This window comes from Arachis ipaensis, chromosome B04 (genome assembly GCF_000816755.2).
Source record: "Arachis ipaensis cultivar K30076 chromosome B04, Araip1.1, whole genome shotgun sequence".
Taxonomy (NCBI): Eukaryota; Viridiplantae; Streptophyta; class Magnoliopsida; order Fabales; family Fabaceae; genus Arachis; species Arachis ipaensis.
In genome coordinates this window covers 91,944,684-91,954,468 of record NC_029788.2, presented here as the reverse complement: position 1 = coordinate 91,954,468, position 9,785 = coordinate 91,944,684, and the positions used below count along the sequence as shown (strand labels likewise).

Below are 9,785 nucleotides of genomic sequence, written 5' to 3'. Positions count from 1 at the left end.
GCCGTCCACGTCAAGCTCGTTTCGTCACCATGTCGCAAAGGAGGGATTGCTGCCCGGGGTCGCGCCGTTCGTGGAGCTTGCCGCCGTCTCCGTTCAAGCTACTGCTGCCGCCACACTCCATGCCATTTCCATCGTCATTCGCGGAGGAAGAGGAAGCATGTGCGCCAAAGGAAATTGAGAGAGACCGAAGCTGCGAGGGAGAGGAAGTGACGCACGAAGCTGCCATAGGAACTGCGAGCCAGAAGAGCCACTGACGTTGCCATTGTGGCCATCGCCATCGCCGTGAGTGAACTCTGCCGCTGGTACTAATCGAGACTGCCGAAGTTGCTGTTTTGACTCTGATGTAATTCATCCTTGTCCCTACGCACGGTTGTCCTCTGTTCTTCCTCTGCTTTTGATTTTTGTAGTTACCTGAATCTCTGCTGCTGTGGGTATTGCCGTAGGAGTCATTGGGAACTAATGTTGGAGCTGCCCTTGATGATTCTGATGCTGCTACGTAAGTTCGGTGCTGCTGTGTTGTTGCCGGAGGAATGGAACTCATAAAAAAAATGTTATTGAGGCTGATGTTTGGTTTGATTGCGTTGTTAACGCGACATTGAGGTAGGGGGTTTAACTTAAATGATTTTAATTTTAGAATGGCCATAAAGTTTATTGAAAAATGACAAATAGATTTAATAGCTGTGAGTAATTGATTGATTATGTGAATGTAGAATTGTGGCTGAAATTGTGACTCGAATGGTTGAGATTGTGATTTGAAATTGTTGATTAGTGATATTGATTGATTATGTGGATTGGGAATTGTTTGATAACCAATTGTTGAAAATTTCTGAATTTTAATAGATTATGTTGGATTTGTTGCCGTTGAGCTGTTATTTGATATATTGTAATGTTAATGAACTTGGTTGGTGGTTGATTTGGAACTAGTTTTGATGGGTATTGAAGGGTTGGATTTTGAATACTAAATGGTTTGCTGAAAATCAGATTCTCTTGAAATTAAACGGTAATTTTGAAAGTAATTTAATAATTCTATTGTGATTGAAATGATAAGAATTTAAATGTTAATTAAATTATATTAAGTGTAATTGTGAAAATTCAATTTTGAAGGTTTCGTATCAACTAGAGAACTAGTTATGATTTTTCAAAGTTGAACTCTAAAATCTGATTTTCTGCATAATTTTAAACGAAGTCAGAAACTTTGAAAAGATATAACTAATTATGTAATGATCAGAATTGCATGAGACTAAGTCTGGGTTAAACTTAGGAATATAAGGAACTAAACTGGAAAATTTGAGACCTTTTTGTTAACCATACAATTTATGGCAAAGTTTTAAAGTTAGGTTGTTAAATCTGTCCTATAGCAGAAAAGGTCAAACAGGGCAGCAAATTGTGTGTCTTGCTACAACTTATACAAGCTGAGTTTTGGGGCGAAACGAATTTTGTTATCAAATTTGATTAATTTGGTTTATTTCTCTAAAACTTCAGAATTTTAGGAGTTAAAGATTGGGAGTTATGAATTTTTGAATATTGGTGGTCAAAGCTGAAAAGAAACAGATTTCAGCAAGCTATGCATCAACTTCCAATGTTTGTAACTCTTATAATTAAATAGAAATTAATTGGAGTTTTGTAATAAGAGTTATTCAAATTGGAAAGTACTAAGCTTGTTGGTTTCTAAAATAGATTCTGACTTATTTTTACTTAAATTCCAGGTTATGTAACTTCTTCATTAAAAATTGTATTAATTTAGAACCAATTGAGAAAGAAACCTGGATGAGTGAAGTTGAATTATATTAATTTTTAAAGTCATTGGATTTAACTTGGATTTTATATTGAATTTTGAATATCACATGCTGCTGCTGTTTTTCTGGTTTTACACACTGCAGAGCAGTCACAGTTTTTCCTTTATTCCTAAGGCTAGAGAAACTAGAAAATTATGATCTTTAGTTTGTTAGAAAGCTTATTTCAAGATGAACTCCTAGACATAAAGTTTGTGCAATTCCGAGTTTATTTGCTATATTAAAAACAGAAAAGAAGATAGAGTGTTGAGAATGTCTGAGTGAGAGTTATGAGTTTATAAAATTAAAGATGAACCTTAGCTTCATAGGGCTGATTCAATGTTGGAATTTGTTTGATTCTGAATTGATTTGATATTGGAGAGGTTGAAAAGAGTTTGGTAAATTGTTTGGTTAGGACCCGTAAGGGTGGCTAAGTCCTATTTTTAAAGGAGATTATGTCCAAATTTTTATAAAAGTATAAGAACTTAATCAAAATCAATATTTAAGGCTTATTTAATGATAATAATGATAAACCCATATTTTATGATATATATTGTGCTCAAATTGAGTGATTTATTCAATCCTTCACCCACTTATTCATATTAATTGCATGGTTTTACTTTCCCTTCCTTATTATGTGATGTATGTGAAAAACATGTTTCCTATGCTTAAAAATAATTATTTTGATTACCCTTTATTTCCATTCGATGCCGTTATTCGTGTGTTGAGTAGTTTCAGATCTTCTAAGGCAGCAATGACTTAAAGGATGGAAAGGAAACATACAAAAATAGAAGGAAAGCATAAAACGGAGTTTTTGAAGAAACTGGCAACGACGCGACCGCATGGATGACGCGATCGCACGCCAGCACGAAATGGCAGTGACGTGACCGCATGATTGACGCGACCGCGCGCCATAAGCGAAACGCATATGACGCGGACGCATGACTGACGCGACCGCGTGACAAGGAAAACTCCAAATGACGCGACCGTGTGACCCACGCGGACGCGTGACAGAGGCCACGCACCAGAAATTGTAGAAAACGCTTCCAGCGATTTCTGAAGCCCTTTTTGACCCAAATCCAAGTCCAGAAGGCATAGATCAGAGGTTATGAAGTGGGGGAATGCATCCGTTCAAGGAGAGTCTCCAATTAGTTACTTTTCCTGATTTAGATTTAGTTTTGAGAGGGAGATTCTCTCCTCTCTCTTTAGGGTTAGGATTTAGATTAGGATTTTATTCGCCTTCAGGATTATCTCTTTTTACCAGATTCAATATTCCTTTTTATTATTTTCTCAATTTTATTTATGAATTCTTCCATGTTGCAGATTACTCTTTTGAATTAATGTTATTTGAGGTATTTCAGTTTACAATTGCTCTCTTTTATTTATGTTATTGTTATTCCCAATCTGAAGACATTTTTATTCCAGTAGATTTATTTTTCCCCTTTTGGTCTTGGGGAGTTATCAAACTCAACATGATTGATAATTGTTATCTTTGCTAATTGAATTGAACTTCAATAATCCCAATCTTTCCTTAGGGATTAACTAGGATTTGAGGGTCTAACTAATTAGTCACTTGACCTTCCCTTGCTCTAGCAAAGGTTAACTAAGTTGAATTAAGATTCAATTTTCATCATCATTGATAAGGATAACTAGGATAGGACTTCTAATTTCTCATACCTTGCCAAAAGTGTGTTTTACAGTCATTTATTTTATTTTACAGTCTTTTACTTATTTTAATTGCAATTTAAATTACTTGCTCCCTACCTTCAAAACCCCAATTTACAATCTTCATAACCAATAATAAGAACATACTTCCTTGCAGTTCCTTGAGAAGACGACCCGAGGTTTAAATACTTCGGTTATCAATTTATTTAGGGGTTTGTTACTTGTGACAACCAAAACGTTTGTACAAAGGGATTTCTGTTGGTTTAGAAACTATACTTACAATGCGACTGTTTTTATAAAATTCTTTACTGGTAGAAATCCTAACGTCAAATAACTTCAATGATTCTTTTAAGAAAAGATTATTTGGTATACGAGATTGTTGGCAAGGGCATGAGTCTTGTCCCACTTGTGTATTTGCAATTATGAAAGAAAAAGGAAAGAGTAAAGTACTTATTGTATGATTATCTGTTGCTTGAGGCAACCCAAGAGATATTTGTTTATTTGTTTGTTGCTTGAAGCAACCCAAGAGATGTTTGTTTGTTGCTTGAGGCAACCCAAGAGATGTTGTTTGCTTATTTGTTGCTTAATGCAACCCAAGAGATAATATTTATTTATCTGTTGCTTAAAGCAACCCAAGAGCTTCTGTAGGAAAACTAGGATACCTACAGCAATTTTTCGTTCCCAAGAGTATATTTCCTGCGAGTAGAAAGCAGAGGCTGTCTCAATAGAGCTGGATTTTGAATAATTAACTAATGATTTTAAAGAAGGTTAATTTTCTTTTAGATGTCTCTGAATGAAATTAACTATTAGCGCTTTATTCTTTACTTTCACAGCATTCTCGACCTCTACTAAGAACATGTGGTTTGGTTCTCACCCCCAAATTTTCTACCCTTTCAGTGACACAGGTTTGAAGATGCAATATGAAGCTGCAAGCGATTAGTAGGCTTTCTTTATGGTTTTAATTGCTTTCATAAAGTCTCCTCGCTCTTGTCCTTTGAGGTTTTATTTTAACAGAGGGGTAGGTGTTGTATTTGGGTTTATATGACTTCTTATGTATAAGAATTACTATTAATAATACTTATGTGATTATTATTATTATTTACAATGTTTATCCTTGATACATGTCTTTAACGAATAAAAACAAAATTTTCTGGTATTTTCTTAAAACTAAAACGTGAAATCGATTCAAAGGCTCAGTAATTAAGTAGTTAATATTAGAAAAGGTCACGTAACATTCTTTCAAGTAGAAATACCCTGACTTAAGCAAGGTATTTTGCTGGAAGGGATGTTACAATATGGTATCAGAGCAGTCCTTCTTGTAGAGCCTTGGGAGTGGACTGACTATGCTTCATTACATACTCTGAGTGTCTGTCATGCTTTCTAACTTGTTCAGATGACAAGAGTTTATGTTTTATATGCATGACTGTCTGGTGATTAACGCTATTAGTTTACCATTGCATACCTCATGGTATCAAGTTTGGCCAATTTAATACCAATGATTTATGTATATGGAACACTAATGGGTTATCATAGACGAAATAGAAGTGATAGGTTAATGCGAATTACGAGGTTTTGGGGACGTTAGAAACTAAATTCTAGAGATTAGTTCCGTTTCAACGTATGCTCTTTATTCATGCTTAGCGTTATCTCTTTCTCTACTAATTGTATTGGAATTTCTAGTTTCTGATCTCTTTCTTGCTAATTAGGAATGATTAAATAGATTTTTATAAATACTTAAAGTTTAAGTAATTTTATTATAATTAGATATTTTGTAAATTGAAATTAAAGTTTCGGTGATAGAAAAATAATAAAAAGTTATATCATTTAATTTGACCAATTAGTGTTGAGTTTAAACTATATTTTATAAAAATGTGATTAATATGCTTATTTATAATTTAAATTAGAAATAATTAATTCAACTTACCAATATATTGATAAATAATGTTCTTAAATATTTTTAAGAGAGTTATTTAGTTTTAAAATCACTCTACTTTCTAATTTTATCAAAATATCTATTCATATATACCCATATTCTTTTATAAAATTCTAATTTCTAACCCTAAATCCCAAAATCCCCAAATTCATTCACAAACCCTAATTTTCCCAATCTCTAACCCTAACAACTGCAACCTCACCTTCCTTCACGTAACAAACACATAAACACGTAGAGGTAGAAATGAATGATGGAGATCTGAGATCCAGAGAGTGAGGGAGGCGTGAGGAAGAAGAGAAGGAGAAGGGTGTGGCGTCGCCAGCTGGGTACCGCCGCCGTTCAACTCGTCGTCACGCCGTTCACGTCAAGCTTGTTCCATCACCATGTCGCGAAGGAGGGATTGCTGCCCGGGGTCGCGCCGTTGGTGGAGCTTGCCGCCGTCGCCGTTCAAGCTACTTCTGCCGCCACACTCCACGCCGTTGCCATCGTCATTCATGGAGGAAGAGGAAGCAAGTGCGCCAGAGGAGAGCGAGAAAGACTGAAGCTGCGGGGGAGAGGAAGTGACGCACGAAGCTGCCGCAGGAACTGCGAGCCAGAAGAGCCACTGACGTTGCCATTGTGGCCATCGCCATCGCCGTGAGTGAGGTCCGCCGCTGGTACTAATCGAGACTGCCGAAGTTGCTGTTTTGACTCTGATGTAATTCATCCTTGTCCCTACTCACGGTTGTCCTCTGTTCTTCCTCTGCTTTTGATTTTCGCAGTTACCTAAATCTCTGCTGCCGTGGGTATTGCCGTAGGAGTCGTTGGGAACTAATGTTGGAGCTGCCCTTGATGATTTTGATGCTACTACGTAGGTTCGGAGCTGCTGTGTTGTTGCCGGAGGAATGGAACTCATAAAAAAAAATGTTATTGAGGCTGATGTTTGGTTTGATTGCGTTGTTAATGCGACATTGAGGTAGGGGGTTTCACTTAAATGATTTTAATTTTAGAATGCCCACAAAGTTTATTGAATAACTGCAAATAGATTTAATAGTTTTGAGTAATTGATTGATTATGTGAATATAGAATTGTGGCTGAAATTGTGACTCGAATTGTTGAGATTGTGATTTGGAATTGTTGATTAGTGATATTGAATGATTATGTGGATTGGGAATTGTTTGATGACCAATTGTTGAAAATTTCTGAATTTTAATAGATTATGTTGGATTTGTTGCCGTTGAGCTGTTATTTGATATATTGTAATATTAATGAACTTGGTTGGTGGTTGATTTGGAACTAATTTTGAGGGGTATTGAAGGGTTGGATATTGAATACTAAATGGTTTCCTGAAAATTAGATTCTCTTGAAATTAAACGGCAACTTTGAAAGTAATTTAATAATTCTATAGTGATTGAAATGATAAGAATTTAAATGTTAGTAAATTATATTAAGTGTAATTGTGAAAATTCAATTTTGAAGGTTTCGTATCAATTATAGAATTAGTTATGATTTTTCAAAGTTGAACTCTAAAATCTGATTTTCTGCATAATTTTAAACGATGTCAGAAAATTTGAAAAGCTATTACTAATTATGTAATGATCGGAATTGCATGAGACTAAGTCTGCGTTAAACTTAGGAATATAAGGAACTAAACTGGAAAATTTGAGACATTTTTGTTAACCATATAATTTATGGCAAATTTTTAAAGTTAGGTTGTTAAATCTGTCCTGCAGCAGAAAAGGTCAAACAGGGCAGCAACTTGTGTGTCTTGATGCAACTTCTACGAGCTGAGTTTTGGAGTGAAACCAATTTTTTTATCAAATTTGATTAATTTGGTTTATTGATCTAAAACTTCAGAATTTTAGGAGTTAAAGATTGGGAGTTGTGAATTTTTGAATATTGGTGGTCAATGCTGAAAAGAAACAGATTTCAGCAAGCTATGCATCAACTTCCAATGCTTGTAACTCTTAGAATTAAATAGAAATTGGGTTTCAACCAAGATAAACTTGTTTCTGGATGATTTAGGAGTTTCCAAACCAAAATTTAGCTTAATTGGAGTTTTGTAGTAAGAGTTATTCAAATTGGAAAGTACTAAGCTTGTTGGTTTCTAAAACAAATTCTGACTTATTTTTACTTAACTTTCAGGTTATGTAACTTCTTCATTAAAAATGGTATTAACTCAAAACCAATTGAGAAAGAAACCTGGATGAGTAAATTTGAAGTATATTAATTTTTAAAGACATTGGATTTAACTTGGATTTTATATTGAATTTTGAATATCACATGCTACTGCTATTTTTCTGGTTTTACGCATTGCAGAGTAGTCACGGTTTTTCCTTTATTCCTAATGCTAGAGAAACCAGAAAATTATGATCTTTGATTTGTTAGAAATCTTATTTCAAGATGAATGCCTGGACATAAAGTTTGTGCAATTCCGAGTTTATTTGCTATATTAAAAACAGAAAAGAAGATAGAGTGTTGAGAATGTCTGAGTGAGAGTTATGAGTTCAAAAAATTAAAGATGAACCTTAGCGTCATAGGGTTGATTCAATGTTGGAATTTGTTTGATTCTGAATTGATTTGATATTGGAGAGGTTGAAAAGAGTTTGGTAAATTGTTTGGTTGGGACCTGTAAGGGTGACTAAGTCCTATTTTTAAAGGAGATTATGTCCAAATTTTTATAAAAGTATAAGAACTTAATCAAAATCAATATTTAAGGCTTATTTAATGATAATAACTTCAATGATTCTTTAAAGAAAAGATTATTTGGTATACGAGATTGTTGGCAAGGGCGTGAGTCTTGTCCCGCTTGCGTATTTGCAATTATGAAAGAAAAAAGAAAGAGTAAAGTACTTATTGTATGATTATCTGTTGCTTGAGGCAGCCCAAGAGATATTAGTTTATTTGTTTGTTGCTTGAAGCAACCCAAGAGATGTTTGTTTGTTGCTTGAGGCAACGCAAGAGATATTGTTTGCTTATTTGTTGCTTAATGCAACCCAAGAGATAATATTTATTTATCTGTTGCTTAAAGCAACCCAAGATCGTATTCGGGAAATCGTGAACTTGTGACTGGATAAATGTCGGGAATGCAGGTGCTAACCGACACATGAGCTCATGGCTTGCACTAGGACTAGACATTCATCATATGCATCTATGTGACATTGTTTGGGTGTGTATATTGTAATTGGTTTGCCTAAGTGAATAATTCTGTTTAATTGCTAATTACTATACTTGATGTAATTGCTCTTGATTGTGTTTGAACCTCATTACCTATGTTTGTAACTGATTGTTTGGATTGTGGTGATTAGGTGTTGATTGAGTTGTTTGGGCCCGAGGCCATGACTGGTATGTTTGAGGTCTAATTCTGTATAAAGTATCTAACTGGTTCAGCATAGCCTTAATGCACCTATGCTTGGAGCGGGATGATCATTTATACCGCGTAGATAACTTCTTTTATGTTATGGTCTAGTAAAGTATGAAAAATCAAACTGGTTCAGCATAGACTTAATGAACCTATGCTTGGAATAGGTTAGTCATTCATATAGTGTAGGAAACTTTTAAGAGTTTTATAAAGAAAATATGGGTCTAGGATTTTGAATAATTAACTAATGCTTTTAAAGAAGGTTAATTTTCTTTCAGATGTCTCTGAATGAAATTAACTATTTGCGCTTTATTCTTTACTTTCACGGCATTCTCGACCTCTACTGAGAACATGTGGTTTGGTTCTCACCCCCAAATTTTCCACCCTTTCAGTGACACAGGTTTGAAGATGCAATATGAAGCTGCAAGCGATTAGTAGGCTTTCTTTATGGTTTTAATTGCTTTCATAGAGTCCCCTCTCTCTTGTCCTTTGAGGTTTTATTTTAACAGAGGGGTAGGTGTTGTATTTGGGTTTATATGACTTCTTATGTATAAGAATTACTATTAATAATACTCATGTCTTTAACGAATAAAAACAAAATTTTCTGTCATTTTCTTAAAACCGAAACGCAAAATCGATACAAAGGCTCAGTAATTAAGTAGTTAATATTAGAAAAGGTCACGTAATGTTCTTTCCAGTAGAAATACCTTGAATTAAGCAAGGTATTTTGCTGGAAGGGATGTTACATACTCATCGCTATGCTCTTCTCCTTTGATTCTTCATGCTTCTTCCACTTTGAATGCTCCTCTTCCATTCTCTCCAAGCCATTCCTACCTTATACATCTGAAATCACTCACAAACAATATCAAGGCATCGAATGGAAGGCAAATGGAATAAAATTAATCAAATTAGGCACAAATTAGGAGGAAAGTTCAAAAGCATGCTATTTAAGGGAATAAGTGCAAGTTTATATGATGAAATCCATTCAATTTCAACCAAAAATCATCATCAAATATGGATTCATCCATTCCCCCACACTTAAACACTAGCATGTCCTCATGCTGAACACACTCAA

The 9,785-nt window shown here is 34.8% G+C and overlaps 2 long non-coding RNA genes across 2 annotated transcripts; both read left to right on the top strand.

The window, feature by feature from the left end:
* On the top strand, positions 212-4,535 carry LOC110271123. The gene is made up of 2 exons (XR_002361284.1): positions 212-600; positions 4,335-4,535. It is a non-coding gene; the product is annotated as an uncharacterized LOC110271123 (long non-coding RNA).
* On the top strand, positions 5,533-9,282 carry LOC107637865. Its single transcript, XR_001619584.2, has 2 exons — positions 5,533-6,325; positions 9,103-9,282. It is a non-coding gene; the product is annotated as an uncharacterized LOC107637865 (long non-coding RNA).